This window comes from Equus caballus, chromosome 7, assembly GCF_041296265.1.
Source record: "Equus caballus isolate H_3958 breed thoroughbred chromosome 7, TB-T2T, whole genome shotgun sequence".
Taxonomy (NCBI): domain Eukaryota; kingdom Metazoa; phylum Chordata; class Mammalia; order Perissodactyla; family Equidae; genus Equus; species Equus caballus.
In genome coordinates this window covers 42,037,531-42,051,802 of record NC_091690.1, presented here as the reverse complement: position 1 = coordinate 42,051,802, position 14,272 = coordinate 42,037,531, and the positions used below count along the sequence as shown (strand labels likewise).

At 40.8% G+C, this 14,272-nt stretch overlaps 1 protein-coding gene across 7 annotated transcripts in view; it reads left to right on the top strand.

The window, feature by feature from the left end:
- Window positions 1–14,272, top strand: part of OPCML (opioid binding protein/cell adhesion molecule like) — a 1,020,600-nt gene that overhangs the window by 221,063 nt on the left and 785,265 nt on the right. For 2 of the 7 annotated variants that reach the window (XM_070273003.1, XM_070273002.1), the window contains exon 2: window positions 11,698–11,861. The exons of the other annotated variants lie outside the window; for them this stretch is intronic. The gene's annotated coding sequence lies outside the window, so the exon portion shown is untranslated. The remainder of the gene's footprint in view (window positions 1–11,697; window positions 11,862–14,272) is intronic. 7 annotated transcript variants of the gene reach the window in all.

The following is a 14,272-nucleotide window of genomic DNA, read 5'->3' as shown; positions in this document are numbered from 1 at the left end:
CTGGAATTCCTACTGACTTTTTTCCACCTCTGATCTGTCCTTCACATGGTGGTTAATTCACCTAAAATAAAAATCAGATTATATTAAAATTCTCCAATAGCTCCCATTAGCCCATAAGATAAAGCCTCAAGTTTTCGGTATTGTATATAAAGTCCTTCCCAATAGGCTTTTATCTCATCAGTTGATTATTAGTTCTCTAGCTCCTGGCACTGAGCCTGACTTGCAATTCCATATATGCTCGTTGGTTGGACAAAGAAAAAAAACGAGCCAGCCCTGATGGCCTAGCAGCTAAAGTTCGGCGCGTTCCACTTTGGCAGCCCAGGTTTGGCTCCTGGGTGCAGAACCACACCTCTAATCTGTCAGTAGCCGTGCCATGGCAGTGGCTCACATAGAAGAACTAGAAGGACTCACAACTAAAAAAATATACAAGCATGTACTGGGGCTTTGGGGAGAAAAAAATTAAAAAAGAGAGGGAGATTGGCAACAGATGTTAGCTCAAGGCGAATATTTCTAAGCAAAAGAAAAAAAGTGGAAAAAAGCTATATAAAGTCTTTTGATTAATAAAAATGCCCTGAAAACAATAAGTCCATGATAATTTGCCTGGGAGGTAAACAGAAAAGGGAATGTGGAAATGAGAGAAGAGGGAAATGAGAGAAGAGATAAATGAGATGGGTGAGGCCTCCTGTGGGCTCAGCACGTTCTGAAGGCCACCTCCTTCAGCCCTCCTGGTCACTCTGAACGTGGCACAGCTCACGTTGCAGGTATTGGTATCAAAACAGACCTGACCTTCAATCTCAGGTTGCCACTTGCTAACCACATCTCAAACCAAAGTTGGTGCCACTGCCCTCACGCCATGCTTTCCTCCACCGGGGTCAAATGGTGAGTCAGAGAAGGCTGACATTTGACCTGAGTCAGGGAGGATAGCAAAGCATTCACCATAGGCATCTGGGCAGCCAAAAGAAATTCTCAGGGAAGGGCAAGTAGATTACCTAAAACACAAACTGTCTGTTTCAGTCTTTTCCCTGGCTCCTCTTTTATACATGGATTGTGTACATGTGCACTGTGTGGAAAGAGACGATGCAATATGATATAGCAGAAAGGATAGAGAAATCAAAATTGAAAGTTTCATTCTAGTGTTGGCTGTTTCCCTGACTAGCTGTGTAATCTCGATTGTGCCATCTCATCTCCTTGAATATCAGATTCTTCCTTTCTCAAACCCAGATGTTGAATTTGATCCTCTCTCATATCACTTCCCTCTCTTTGTTTTTAGAATATTACTCACTTTCCCTGGCCTTGACTGCCACTGCTCATCCTACTTTGCTGCTTCTGACATTCATTTATTTTTACGTTCAAAATGGACTCATAAATGCTGAGATGCTGTGCCTATGAAATTCAAAGATGGATGAGGTGAAGGATGGTGGAGTGAGATAGAGGAGAGCAGAGCTGTGGCCACTAGGTGACTTTGACCAACTGCTTCCTGCTTCAAGTCTGCACCGCCACCAAGTTATTGAGTGTTCCTAAAGATTTTCCAACTATCCACTGTATGGATGATGCAAAGTTATCCACTAACCACACAAATACTGCCCTGAAATTGACCAATTTTCAATTATAAGACAGCCTATTATGTGGCCAGTTACGTCCCTATTAAGGATAAAACCAGAAGAAATAGATTCAAATTGTATCATGAAAAACTTGTGCTAGCCATGAGAAAAAACTCTGACATCAGGCAAATCATGAACCAGCATCAAATTGTAGAATGTCCTTCCGTCTCATCCCTTTCATCCTTTAACTAGACTGCTAGGACGTGAGATGGGCTAAGTCACCTCCGTAAGGCCTGCTACCACATTTTATTATATCAGATTTTTCTACAAGTCTGTAACATTTGCATTTTTGCCATTGTATGTTAATAAAACAATCGTACATGGGCTGGCCCTGTGGCCTAGTGGTTAAGTTCGGTGCACTCCACTTCGGTGGCCCAGGTTCAGTTCCCAGGCATGGACTCATACCAGTCGTCAATAGAGGAAGATAGGCACAGATGTTAGCTCGGGACAGATCTTCCTCAAGCAAAAAGAGGAAGATTGGCAACAGATGTTAGCTCAGGGAGAATCTTCCTCAGGAAAAAAAAAAACTATCATACAACTTTCACAGAAAATGAGGACTCAGATGTATATACTACCGCCTCTGGTAAGCTGTTCTGTATGTTCAAAATTCATATTTTAGAGCACTTCTATGACGAGAAATTTCTGTTTGTAAATTGAAGTCAAAGCCAACTTTGGACCCACTGAATCAAATCATCATTCAGACTTAAGCATCATTGTCATTTTCTTAAAATAAGCATGTTTAGTTATGAAATTGTCATTTCTTTTCATATTTTGCATTGCTTCTCTTTCATTTAGATCCACGAAACTTTTGAATCATTTCATTGTGGTTTTATGGCTTTCCTAGTGTACTCAAATATACAGATACTTGTTTCATTCACTTGAAACACAATCTGGAAAAAAAAATACGCAGACGTGATTTCAGGACCAAGGGCAGTCCCTCCGGATCGTCCTACTGCCATACGCCAGTTGAGGCAGTGAATGATTACACTGTAGCACTGCTGATTCAGTTACATTGCAGTATTTAAGACAGTAGAAAAATACTTCTAAGGTGATACACTTTAAAGAACCTTTTCAGCTCTAGAAGGCTCTTCAGGCAATGCACTGATGCCCTTTCAGTTGAGATGAAGATGTGAGGGTCCTTATTATTCAAGACTTCTAAATAAGCCAGACTTACCAATGTCAAATTACTGGTGAGTCGTTTGACCCCATATTTATTTCTAATTTCCACAAGCTGTTGGTAAGAGCTGCTGTAAATCAGGTGGCCATTGATCTTGGCTCCCGCTCTTGTAATTCTAAGACGAACTGCTTACGATCAACAAAAAAAGACCACTGCTCTGAGGAGTACGCCTGTAGAAGGAGTTCCCAGGACACCCGAGAAACACGAGTGGGTATTAATTATTTAGGGGCTGGGAGAAGTGAACACCTGTGTGCATATGTGCGGGGAGGGAGGCCAGGAGGTAAATGTATACAGCCTGGAATCCGAGTGCAGAGAGCAGCGAAATTTGACCTTAGAGGAGAGATTAAGGGAAACGATAAGCATGTCTGTAATAGACAATCACTTAAAACTATTGATTTAATTAAAAGTAACTGCACATCTATGTGCAAGTCGCTTAAATGATTCTCACGGTGAGACCTCCTGTACTTCATGGTATCTTTATTTGAGTTCTCTGCTTTCTTAGCCGAAGGGAAGGCTCTTCGACCTCCCACAGGGCTTTGCCTATTTCCACACACAATGGAAACATTTCCAAACCAGTCATCCTTTTCCAAAGTTGGCGTCCTCATGTTGCTGTGGTTGTCCTTGGAGTGGGGTGCGGGCAGCCACTAGGTTTGGAGAACAATATAACAATAAGTATTCATTGAGTCTCTGAGACAGTCACTGGGCTTTTGCTTCATATCTCTTATCTTATTTAATCCTCACAACATCTCTGTAAGATATGTATTAAGAGGAGAATTTTTCTTTTTCTTTTTTTTTTTAAAGATTGGCACCTGAGCTAACAACTGTTGCCAATCTTCTTCTTCTTTTTTTTTTTTTTCTGCTTTATCTCCTCAAACCCCTCCATACATAGTTGTATATCTTAGTTGCAGGTCCTTCTAGTTGTGGGATGTCAGATGCCGCTTCAACGTGGCCTGACGAGCGGTGCCATGTCCGCGCCCAGGATCCGAACCCTGGGCCGCCGCAGTGGAGCGCACGAACTTAACCACTCGGCCACGGAGCCGGCCCAGAATTTTTCTTTTCTTTTTTTTTTTTTTTGAGGAAGATTAGCCCTGAGTTAACGTCTGCTGCCAATCCTCCTCTTTTTGCTGAGGAAGACTGGCCCTGAGCTAACATCTGTACCCATCTTCCTCTACTTTATACATGGGACGCCTGCCACAGCATGGCTGGACAAGCAGCTGGTAGGTCTGCACCCGGGATCCGAACTGGTGAACCCCGGCTGCTGAAGTGGAACAAGTGAAATTAACCACTGTGATACCAGGCTGGTCCTGAGGATTTTTCTTTTTTGTTGGAAATAGAAGAAAGATGGAATGATTGTGATAAGCGAGAACAGAATTGGGAATCAGACTCTGCTTATTACTCTCTGCATAGAAAGCTACAGGGTGGAAGGGGTATTACTCCATCTGAGCTACAGAGCCTTGAGGCGGAGTCTGGCAATGCATAGCCCATATCTTGGCATAGGTGGGTCTCCTTACACATAAGACAGAGTTCAGAAATTTGATTATAAAGCAAATTGCCATAAATGGATCTTATTTTTCTATCAACTCCCATGACATAATTTGAGATTCATTTTTCTTGGGAAAACTCCACAAAGGTCTTTTTGGTGAGCGGGGAGTTGGGTGGTGGTGGAGGTACACACCTCGGGCTGCTGGCCGTTCACTTTCCATGGCAACATTTGTGGCTATTAGTCAATCCTGTTGTTAGGGTCAGGGATTTGAGGCTACCTGTCCTCGTCCCAGCCCAAATGCTTGGAGAATCCTGTGTCTTCACACTTTTGCTTTCAAGAAAACCTCGCCTTGTGACGACTAAGCAGATGGTTCTGGACTCCAAGTGTGAGTTGTGAATCTAGAGTTCCGTTCTCTTTCTGGGTGGTGTTTCTGCCTCTATAAAACGGAAATCCTCCAGTTCCCAGTTCCCAGCCTATGTAAGTGCTCAGTATAGTGTCTGCTGTTTGCTATGCTTATTCCATTAATTTTGTGGCCTGTCAGGTCTTTGGTATTCTTCCAAAAGAGCCAGGAAACTGGGTTCCATAAATATCACTTGTTATTATTCAAGTACTTTGCTCCCCTCTTCTTGTTATCTTAGTGATTAAGGGGTTAGATTATAGTGAATAAAAGCTTTATTTCACATTTATGAGTCTATATGTGTTCTGCTTGTGGGCTGCAGAATCATACCTCACTTGTGGATTCAGCCATTAGTACACTGTGCTTCCTTGTGTGAACATCTCCGGTTTTCGAAGAGCTTTGTAAAATACAAACAACAGTACTCAAATTTATCAACTCTATCAGTTAAGAATTTTACACATAAACCTGACTGAGAAAGAGTCATCTTCTTGTGCTGGTAGTTGTTCTGGTAGTTATTAAAGTTTAAATCTACAACCAAGAGCACAGGATGATAGCAATAGTCTCCAGCTTCCCATCGTTCACTTTGATTACATGAACATCACAAAGAAACTTGCTGCAGGCATCATTTTCTCTGGTGAATCTATTCTGCAACTTTTTTTCTACTCGACAGCACCTCTGCCTTGTTTTGTTTATGCAAACTTTCTGCAGTTCTCTTCCCAACATTTCCAACTCCTCTCTGATCAATAATTTTCGCTAAATTGTAAATGACTGATATCAGCTTATTAATAACATGCCATCAATAACAGATCAAAGTCAATCTTAGAACACAAATGGTAGCATGTTTTCCATGTCTCATTCAGCACCATACAGGATTCAAATATCCATTGTGGTGCAAATTATTAATAGGATCCAGGTGTTTCTGTTTCTTGCTAGACTTTCTAGCTGTATTATTAGTGAAACACTAAAGAGCCAGCAGTCCAACTGCAGTGAATAGCAGACTCAGCAATCAGCGATCATGAAAGCTCCAGCTTATCATTTGCATTCGGCCATGCAGGAGGTCGTTGAAGGCGGAGACCGTGTGATAAGGCACATTTTTGTTAGAGCTTTCTCTTCTCGTGTCATATGTATGATTGCCTCCTGGTAACCAAATTGGTTCTACTTGCTTAAATACTTTCCAAATGTTGCCTTCCCCTTATGCCAACTTCCATTTCAGTTTCTTAATTGTCTTTCTTGTGCATCGGAGGGGCTCACATTCTCCCTCTTTTGCTCCAACTTCATTATCCAAAAACAGACATCAGTTTATTTACTTTTGGGTTGCATTTTCTTCAACAAATTTTTTTGCTTACTTCCAAATATTTATTTGTTTGTGAATACTTCATAACCAAGATCAGACCAGGTCATCCAATGTTCAGGTCTCTTGAACTGTAATCAATATCTAAACACACTCCTTTCATGAGGCATGTCATTCAATGGAAGAGCTAGAAATTCTAGCTCCGTGGCATATTATCTAATTATTCCTAAGCTGCTTCAGCTCAGTAGTATTAGAGAAATGAAGAACTTTGGGTGATCTTCCCTAATTAAATTTATTTAAATGGATTTCTATTGCTCCATCCCAATGTGTAACGTCACCTCCCTTTAACTTGTGAGAATCTCATCTAATCAGCTCAATTCACAAGAATTTAGATTCAGAGGATGAGTTGACATTTTCATATTAGCCCAAGGAACAGAGAGCAAAGAATCCTAAGTTGCATGGGATTTCAGAAATATTATAACACATATTTTAAACCAAATTTAGCAGTTAATACTGAGTAAGACAAAGGTGACATGTGATATTCCTTTCACATGTCACGTGAATACTCCTGTCATAAACTGTTCGCCTGGCTTAGCCTTGCCCACTCTCCCATCCTGCCCCTTTTAACACCAATGTGAATCCTACACTATGTGTAAACTCCAGTTCAAATCACATCTCTTTATGAAACTTTTAATTACTATCTTAGCTTACAATGCCCTGTCCCATCTCTTAATATCTCTGGCACTTAAAGTCAATATCATATAATTAGCACAATAAAACTTTGCATTGTCATTTGCTAGGTTAAAGTCTCCCATGTCTTTCCAAGCCTGCCGTGTCCCCAGTGAAACTGTATGCGTGGAGTAGATCTTCTACTGTTTACTTTTCTCCAGTGTCTAGTATCTAGTGATTTACACTCATGCATATTTGTTACTTTATTCGTATAACCACTGGCTATGCATCTTAAGGATACTATTGGTTGGAATTATATTAACTTATCTTTTTTAAATGCCTTTTCATGCTATTTCATATATACTCAGTGCTCAGATTAAGTTACTTCCTGATTGATGGTTTCCTCACCGCTCACACGTAAATATGGACAAACAGTAGATCTTTACTCTAAGAGTCCATGTGCACTATCTAAGCTGAGTGTCAAGGGATCATTTTAGATGGGGCTTCCAACTTTCCTCTTCCAACCTCATCAAATTAGGTTATGTAGATATTTCCTCTGAAATAAACCTCAGAAAGACCTAAAACCACCTTTATCTAAGCATGTGGAATGCGCCCCTCATATCTACCAAGAGCTCCCAATGTTATTAATTGTGAAAATCTAGTCTGGGATTAAGATCTTTATTCATTTCAGGACAAACCTCAGATCAATATTTTTGGGGTGAGACCAAATTGATACCTCTGAGCATATTCTCTACTTCAGCCAACCAGAGTACTTCCCTATTTCCAAAATTTGTAGAAAAGCTTGTGAACGAATTATTTCCAAAATGACAAAGAATTTTTCTTTTTTGTTTCAAAAACTATATATTGCTTGACTACTATAGGCCTAGCATTGTGTTGATTGTACTGTGGATGATGCAAAGAAGACTAAAATGCCATCCGTCTCTAGGATGACTGCACAATTTATCACCAAACTAGAAACATTTTGAGAGTGAAAAGATGTTGTTATAATTATGCCAGGATTTTGGCATAAACGGGGACTGTCTAGGGAAATTCTAGACGTTTGATCACTCTATACGTTTGTATTAGTTTCTTATGGCTGCTGTAACCATAAACCTGGTGGCTTGAAACAACAGAAATCTACTCTCCCACTTCCAGAGGTGAAGAGTCAAGATCAGTGTTACTGGCCTGAGACCTGCGCGTTGGCAGGGCTCTGCTTTCCAGGGCTCTGCCTTCCAGGGACGATGGGCGGGGTCTGTTTCTTGCCTTTTCCATCTTCTGGGCTTGTGGCTGCATCGCTCCATCCTCTGCCTCCATGGTCACATGGCTTCCTCTTCTTCTATCTTCATGGAATTTCCCTCTGCCTCCCTCTCATAAGGACAGTTGTGAGGGCATTTAAGGCCCACCAGGGTAATCCAAGATAATTGCTCCATCTCAAAATTCTTAACTTAATCACATCTGCAAAGATCCTTTTTCCTTATTTAAAGTGATATTTGGGGGCCGGCCCCGTGGTCGAATGGTTAAGTTCGCACTCTCCGCTACAGTGGCCCAGGGTTTCGCTGGTTCGGATCCTGGGCGCAGACATGGCACCACTCATCAGGCCACGCTGAGGTGGTGTCCCACGTGCCACAACTAGAAGGACCCACAACTAAAATATACAACTATGTACTGGGGGGATTTGGGGGAGAAAAAGCAGAAAGAAAAAAAGGAAAGAAAGAAAAAAGATCGGCAACAGTTATTAGCTCAGGTGCCAATCTTTAAGGAAAAAAAAAAAGAAGATTGGCAATAGTTGTTAGCTCAAGGTGCCAATCTTTAAAAAAAATAAATAAAATAAAAAAAATAAAGTGATATTTACAAATTCCAGCAATTAAGAACTGATATCTTTAGAAGCCGTTATTCTGCCTACCACACCATCCCTGCCCTTAAAGGATTTCTGGTACCACTAAGAGTACAAGTGCACATTTAAGGAATTAGAAACCCTATCAGGAAATCTGCACGACTCAGTGCCACATGAGTGGTGTGGACAGTACTGTACCGTAAACGAGACAGAAATCACCTGAACTAGGGCAGCCTGACCTGTAAAGAACAGATGGAATTTGGGAAGATGTGGAGAACCCATTCCAGACTGATACAGCCTGAGGGCAGGTCTGAGGGAGGGGGTGGGCAGAGATGTGTGGGAGACAGGAGGGAGCCCACTCTCCTTAAAGACAGAGTTCATATTAGGAGCAGGGGGCACAAGTCTGAAGGTGAGGCTGACGTCAGAATGTTGGTCTTTCCTTATGCCAAACTCTCCACCTCCTCCTACTTTATGTAGGTCTTTGGTAATTGTAAGAGTGGTGGTGGTGTTTGTTTTTTGTCAGGTAGTGATCCCTTCTCTTCTATAAACAATGAGTTTGGAACTCTGCAGGCACCATCTGGGTCAGCTTAATAATTTCACCCCTTAATCTACTTAGAAGCAAACACTGAAATCATCCTTACCAGAAGCTATACACAGTATGTTCTTTCTAAAGATATTCACAGGTGATATGATTTTACTCCACCAATTTCAGGTATATTTTATCTTACCTCCTACCTCATATTAACCCACTTTCATAATCTACCCATTTTTTCTTATTCTGCCTTCAGACAGTTGGGAAATAAGTGATTGACTACTTGTTCTTGATGGCTCAGCAACGATGTTGGTTTCTGTTTGCCTGTAATTAAAGGTGACTTAAGTAGAAGAAATTAGATATCTGCCCATTAATAAGCAAGGTGAGGTTCATAAGCTGCTTTGCTGCCATCAAGCACCTAGATCCAAGCCCAGCAGATTCCCATTAAAGCAGGGGATTAACTGTTAGTGCAGCACAGTGGAAGGAAGGAGAAGAACGGCTCCTTGGGTCCAACAGCAAATTACCTCTGAATCAAACCTCTGATTAATAGCTCCAGAGTTGCCTCTCTGCTTTGCATAATTAAGTTTCATAGAGTGTTGCAATTAACAGCCTTGCCATCATCCAGGTAGAAACAGCCACCATTTATTTGGCCAGCATCATCAGAAAGTGCTAGATGGTGAATAAGAAGCATTTATGAGGGGATTAGGTGCATTGTGGGTCATAAATTGAGTAAGGCTATAATTACCTTCCCAAAAAAGCTACAAACATCATGATCACATGATACTACCCCAAAGCCTCCTTTTATTTTTTTTCTGCTGATGTGGTCTAATGACTCCCTCCTGCAGTCAAATAGTAGCTGTGGCACTGAGAAACTTGTAGATATGCATGAGAGTTGACAGCTTCCTCTTTGTAGTATTTCATGGCTTTTCTGAACCTCCAATGCGTAGCTTGTTTTATACCATTTGTTATGGCTGCATTTGTTATCATGCAAGTAGTCACACATGCGATGCAGATGTCGAGTAAGCTTCAGACTCTTGGAATTACCTGGGAAGAAAGCCAAGATGTCATTAGAAGTGCTAGGGTATAACAAAACGCCGATCGCTTTGGTGGTGGTGAGCAGGCCAAGAATTAACCATTCATCAATGGTGAAGAATTAAAACATGACCAGAAAACATTCCTTTTAGAAATCTTCTTTTCTGTAAAATGAAATTTCTCTGACACAGTTACTTCTTTACCGATGATATTTAGATTTTAAGGCAGATGGATCAACAGTAACCATCATAGAGATGATACCCTCCGTTCTAGTCATTTCCCTTGAATCAATAGGCATAAAAGAATGACTGATAACAATTACTTTTATGGAGTTTCCTATGCGTCAGGTACTTTTGAATGATCTTTCTGGTAAAAATTTGTTTACTGAAGAATTTGCAACAGAATATTTGGTTAGCTTTATTTTTTTCTGCCTTCCTTACTTCTTTATTGCTTTTACTCTCTCCCTCTCCCTGTTTGCTCATTTCCTCCCTTCTGCCTTCCCTTGCTCTCCTTCTCCATATTTCTTCTTAGCTACCTTTATGTTATGTCTGCAATTTGATCAAGAATGAACAATGGGAAAGAAGGAGAACCAAATTCAAGTCCTGGAACAGTTATTCTCCATGAGTGTGATGTTGGGCAAGCTGATTAATTAAATTGCACTCTGGGTTACTTATTTTAAAACAAGAGGAGGAAGAAGAAGATGAAGGGGAGGAGGAGGAGGAGCAGGAAGAGAAGGGAGGAGGACGTGGGGAGGAAGGGGGGAGGAAGAGGGGAGGAGGAGGGAAAGGAGGGAAAGAGCAGGGGGAGGAGGATGAGGAAGAGGAAGGGAGAAGGAAAGGGGGGAAGGAGAGAAAGAAGGGCCAGGGAGGAGGGAGAAAGAGGGAGAAGAGGAAGAGGGGAAGGAGGGGGTGGGGGAGAGGAGATAACAATAATACCTGTCTTAGCTACAATAAAATGTTGCCATGAAAATCAAAACAGACAGCGTCTATGAAAGCCCTCTGTAAATTGTATAGACTTCTACAAATTCCACTTGTTTTTGCTAACCTCCTAATAAATATTTTCAGAAATTTTACTAGGATTTAGAGCCAGGCATATTTGAAAAAAAGAGAGACCATGCTCTAGACAAATTGGGTGCCTCATTATGCACTTACCAGGAGGAAAATGCTGCCATTTCTTGCTAAAAACCCATTTGTCTTGCAAATTTCTATAATGAACAGATTTTGGAATAAATACTATGTAATCTGTGATGACAGTTCTCTCATTTCTTTTTTATTAGTTCAATCTTCTCAGCATCTGAACCACATAGCTACAGAACCTCCATAATCATTAAGGCAGCTGGGTTGTATGCATTTTTCTCCTTTTTTGGCACATCATAGAGTCCCCAGCCAGTCTCCTGTTACAAGGCCCATGTTCTGGTCTCTAAATGTACCTGTATAAGAAAGCCAGATCAGAAAATAAAACAAACATCAAGCTGCATGGCCTTTGCAATTATATGTCATTTTTCCCACTGTCCTTTGCCTGGATATGTTCAAAACTTGAATTTTACTTGAAGCTCGTGGAGAACCTGAATTGCATTAAACATTCCTTCCCTCAAAATGGATCATCTCGGTGGAACGTAATGTGGTGTAGTAAACTTTAACTCTTCTTTTCTCCATCCCTTCTCTCTTTTGTCTTTCCCTAGGTAAGTGATATTTGATTATTGTTTTGAGCTGCTTCAAGAGAGAGCTCAGAGGTGTTCCCAGTTCTCAGTCCCTTTGGAAGGAAGTCCGTGGCCAGTCACTATTCATCCTGCCCAAGCCGTTCCATTTCATCTCTTGGCTCCTGCAGCACTGCAGGCACATGGAGGTATGGCTGTTCACTGTTAATGGGTTTGCATCTGTTCACGGTAAAATGAATGTGAGTGTTGGATCAGTGTCAATGATACAATTAAAAGAAATTACTGGGGACTGAATGCCAAAAGACAGTCATTTTACCTCGGCACGGCAACTCACTGTAGAGTTCTCATGAATTCTATGTTAATCTATTTACTAAAAATGAACTTCATAAAATATCTAGGTGAATTATAATAATTTCATTTCTACTAAGGACTTCCCAGATAGCTTTTGCCTTTTTTCTAAAAGAAGAAGACTGATTTCAGTATATTTAGTTTGTATACCAAATGGATACATGACTGAGACTGAGAAAAGTAATAAGTACCTTATTCCCAGATGATGGAGTTCAGGATGCTTGAGCACATAGTTGAAGACAGTGTATAAAACGTTAGGAAGATGAATGAACAGGGGGCAATGGATGATGCAATTCGGAGTACTAAAATTATACATATTCCTGTGTCTGAGACTTTTGGTACATTGAGTCATTGTCCCACAAAATTTACTGCAGAGCTGTTCTAACAACTCTGGGATCATAATCTTGAATGGAATTGTCAAGAGGATCATCAGATTTCTGACTCTCACACTACAGCACCTGAAGGTGATTTTATAATTCAGGTGGTTGTGAAGGTCAAACATGGGCTAGATGATCATGGAGAAGGCCACTGAAACTGCACCAGAAAGAATTGATTTGTCTATAGACAAAATTATTTTGCATTGCTATCAATTATCTATAATTTACAGAGTTGTAAAATAGCTCAAAGGCAATGAAAGACTAGACTGAGACAACCCAGTAGGGTATGCTCTAAACAATGCATTGTTTTCCATTAGGGATACAGTAATCCTTTTTGCTTATTTCTAGTTGCCTTACATACTCAAGAGTATAGGTTTCAAAAGAGGGAGTCATCATCTACCATAGGTTCAGATTATAACTATCTATGTTCCTATTTATTAAGTTCAGATCTGTGTAAAGTATTGAATTTCAGGTGGTACAGTCTTTGTTTGATTTTGGAAACATGCCTACTTTAATTTTCTGTGACTTCCCTGGAATGCCTGGTTTTACCACTGCTATGAAAGAAGTTTTCAGTATTTCCCTGAAAAAGTATAGATTCTTAAGAAATATTGGTTCAATGAATGAGTTCTTTAAAGCACGCGTTAACTAGATATTCTTTAGTCTTTGGCTATTTATTAAGGACATTGTCAAAGGATCCCTCCAGTGAAAGAAGTTGGATCTGAAACTTTCTGTTTGTAGTATCTTGTCCTTGAAACACATTTTGTCCATATTAATTCACCTTCCTAAATAGAGTAGCATCCCACAGATCTCATGTCTGGTTCAAGTCAATGAGAATATGATATGGCCATAGCATATTATCTTAGCTATTTGATGGCTTTTTCCAAAAGTGGATGTGTACCAAGGTGTCTCATTCACTAACTTGAGGCCACCTCCCAAAATGAATAGGGGCTGGAGGGGAATGCGGTGGCTCAAGCTGAAGGGGAGGAAAGAGCAGGCATCACCCAGGAATGCTGGAATGCCTCCCTGGTGTGGCATTCTGATTTTGGCTTCCGTTGCAAGCATCAGAGGAGTCTATTGGTCTGCTCTAGTCTGTGGGTGTGATTGCCTCCCAGCAGATGCGTTAGAGCTGTTTCTATGCATACCCATTTGCCTCTGCAGAACTCTGCTTCATGCTGTCGTTACTGATGAAAATCCCTCTCGGTGGTCTAAAGCTATGGTACCACATGGACCCACAGTGATGACTTTTTTAGGGGAAGCGGTGCTTCTTTCCACCACTTTCCAGAAAATCATATCATTTTCACTGTTAGCAGCTCTCGCTGAGATTTCCCTAACTCCTCTCACATAGAAGATCCAGCTGTGCTACTGAGAGAAGTTTGAAAGTGAGATCTGTCCCAATATTTTTCTTCCTTATAAACCATCTGGATGGGTTTTTTTTCTTCCTGAGATTTTTTTTTTTAGGGTCTAAAGAGGAAGCTCCCAAAGAAAGCAGACTCCTCAGCCGAGACTTCCCACTGACTTGATCAAACAGAGGGGCACCAGTGTGCTACTGGATTTACCATGGAGCTTTCTCTTATGATGCTCAAGATCACAAGCACAGTGAAATATATCTTAGCCCCCAACTTTTCTTCTTTGGGTAAATTGTAACCAGAAGGTTCAGTTGACTTGACTAAGATGATAAAGATGGCCACTGGTGCAATTGAGAACTCAGATGTGTTTACTTTTGGTTAGTTTTTTGTTTGATTCTCCATAGCACACGTGATGTGAAGCACAGATCCTGAACATTTAATTACATATTGATCAGTAGCCAATTTTTCCAGCCAGTTGCATGAAGGGCCCCGAGATCTCTAAGAATGACCTACCAAATGTATTCTCAG